This window comes from Egretta garzetta, unplaced genomic scaffold (genome assembly GCF_000687185.1).
Source record: "Egretta garzetta isolate BGI_Z169 unplaced genomic scaffold, ASM68718v1 scaffold175, whole genome shotgun sequence".
Taxonomy (NCBI): domain Eukaryota; kingdom Metazoa; phylum Chordata; class Aves; order Pelecaniformes; family Ardeidae; genus Egretta; species Egretta garzetta.
Window position 1 is genome coordinate 2,422,741 of NW_009259860.1, and position 3,096 is coordinate 2,425,836.

Consider the following 3,096-nt stretch of genomic DNA (forward strand, 5'->3'; position numbering starts at 1 on the left):
TGGGGGGGGGTGGAAATCAACCACAACACACTGAGATGCACAAAGCTTTAAACAGCATTTAAACATTATACCATTTCTTCTCACCAGAAGACTCTAAATCATCAATAATACTTAAATGTACACTATGTCACTATATTTTAAGAAAAGATGTAACTATGGATATTGAAGACCTTCACCCCGAGTCTATGAAAGGTTCTCTTAACCTATTACTAATTTTAAAATAGATATAGGAGGACTATCCACACCTTCCCATCTCTCTTCTACCCAAAGAAAACCTGCTTAACTTGCCAGAAGTTCCCTTACAAGTAGTTCACAATCAGAGAAATCTGTATTTGTATCCAGGATGTGGTCACTTCAGCTCCTAGAAAACTGTATTTATGCCAATAACAAATGTGACACCATAGAATAGATCTTGGTGTAGCCCAGCATCTTCATCGCTTCTCAAGGGAGGAGTACAAACAGCTCAGAGCAGGCGAGTGAAAGTGATCAAAGGTAGCGATTTGAGGTTGGCCAATGTTAAGGAGAGACTCAAGAGGCTAGGACTATTTAATTTAAAAGCAAAAGCACATGGAGATTAGGGATTGGGATTTCCATCCTGCACAGGGGAAAGGTCACACCAGGATGTGCAGGTTTATCTTCATTCTCCTGCAAAGCCAACATGCAGCCACCAGATGACCTGGTCTCTCCCCCTCACGGACTGCCTGTCCTTTTTTTCTTTCCCAAACCTTTCCACCACACAGCACCACTTCCCACAGTACACTCAGCAGCAAACAGACAGCACTGCTCTGTAACACCAGCAAATGCAGACAGCAGGTGAAATGTAGCAGCGATAGGTTGAAGAAAGCAGAACAGAAGAAAAAGCAGAATGAATGAAGGGAAAATAAACAAAGCATAGAAAATCAGCTTGGAATTCAAGTGAAAATAGCAATAGACTGGCTGAAGCAACAGGGTCACCACAGAGAATAAGCCATGGCATAGGAGCAATCAGAAACTACATCTGCACTGGGAGACCTTACAGAATAATTCCCACAGTTGCTGCTGCACCAGAATACATGAACTGTTTTTAATACTAACATCAGCCTCTATTTTTACTAAGCCTAGTAACAGTAAAAAATTATCTGAGTCACCAGAACTATGACAGCTGAAGTAAGCATTGTTTTAGTCAAGCTAGCATTAGAAAAAGAATGAGAATGCCTGGCACATTTCTGCTCTGTTGGCAGGGCAAAACATAATTCAGTAAGTGTCAATTTCTTCTTCATTAAAAATGCCCCTAAAAGTCTTGGTTTCTGAATGGCTTACTAAACTCTCACCATTACACCCAACACTCATGCAGGAATATATTGGCTCTGACATTGAACTCCATGCTCCTGGGCTCCTATTCCTATTCTCTGGTTGTTCCTTGCCTTTTACTAAAGCAACAAATGTTCCTACCCATCCTTCTCCTTCTTCTGAGGTACCACCGCCATTTAAACAATTATTATAAAATAAAACTTTGCCCAGTTAACAACTTTATCTCAAATAATGTTGTTGGGTTTGCTGTCTTGTTATCCCCATAATCTGGGGTATAACTCCGCAAACATTTACAAGGGCATGCTTGTAACACAAAGTCTGCCTTTTCTTATACGCAACTTCCGTGCAGGGAACTGAAAGAAAAGCCATCAAAAAGAGCTCTCTATACAGTGCAGTTCTAGCTACACTTACCAAATTATGCCTTCTGCACCACCATCTGAGACTATGTTCATTCTGTTCGGTACATGAAAGTGAACAACCTCCATCTTGCATTTGAAATAGCTCGCAGATACTTCTGCACCTTTGAGGAAACAGTAACTGAAGGACGGAACTTGCTCAAAGCTATACAGATAGCAACAGAATTCTGGCATGTCTTCCTTACTGATGAGCTACAGAAATCATCAACTGTGATGCTTTCCGTGGGAGTTACTGCCTGAAATCAGGCCTTTTCTACAGGTGAGAGATGGTTCTCATTATTGACGTGACCAGAATTCCAGCTTTAGAGTGCTAGATCCCTCTGCTTCAAACCCTAGATGATGTTCTTCTTTCAACGCTAGTTTGCAATGCACTGGCCCACAAATATGAGTGAAGTTACAACTGCAAAAGAAGAAAACACTTTTTCCTTCCCAGCCCCACTGCCACCCAGGCTGTGTGGGCAAACAGCACTATCCCCTGTGCAAAGAAGCCTGTGCATAGCTTGGACTTCACCACCAGCCCTGACTTTCAGAAAGAGTTAGTGGAGGTTATGGACCAGGACAAGCTCAGCAGTTAATGTAGGTTGCCAGTTATCAGAACTCATCTAAATGATGTTAACACAGATGCCTGGCTCATTTTCTTCACGCAATGTATGCCTTCCGCTGTGCAGCTGGGCCCTCCTAACACCACGTACAGGTTCAGACACCGTAAGTTTTACCTCATGAGTAATACATTGCCAAGTATCTCCTTAAGTAACTTATTAAGTCCTGAACTGTTTGTTCATGAGTTCAAGGCCATAACATACACTCTCCACCAGTGAAGCATTACCCTGTAGAAACCCGCTGCTTTCCTTCTCCACTTTGTATCTACCCGGGACATAAAAAACGCCCACATGGTGCAGGCCCAGAAAAGGTTGCTCAGAAGCAGCCTGGAGGTTCCTCTCTTGAGGAACCGGTGCAGCATCAGAGCAACAGCACCTGCCACCCTCGGCCCCGGGGTGCCCCCCCTGCGCTCGTGCCAAGAGCAAGGCCGATAGCTTCCGCCAGGGCTGCAGCCGCAAGTCATGGAATCATAGAATGTTTTGGGTTGGAAGGGACCCCTAGAGGTCATCTAGTCCAACCCCCCTGCAGGGAGCAAGGTCACTGCTAACTAGATCAGGTTGCTCAGAGCCCCGTCCAACCTGGCCTTGAATGTTTCCAGGGATGGGGCCTCCACTACCTCTCTGGGCAACCTGTTCCAGTGTTTCACCACCCTCATTGTAAAGAATTTCTTCCTTATATCTAGTCTAAACCTACCCTGGTTTAGTTTAAAACCATTACCCCTTGTCTTGTCACTGCTGGCCCTACTAAAAAGATTTTCCCCATCTTTCCTATAGGCCCCCTTTAGGTACTG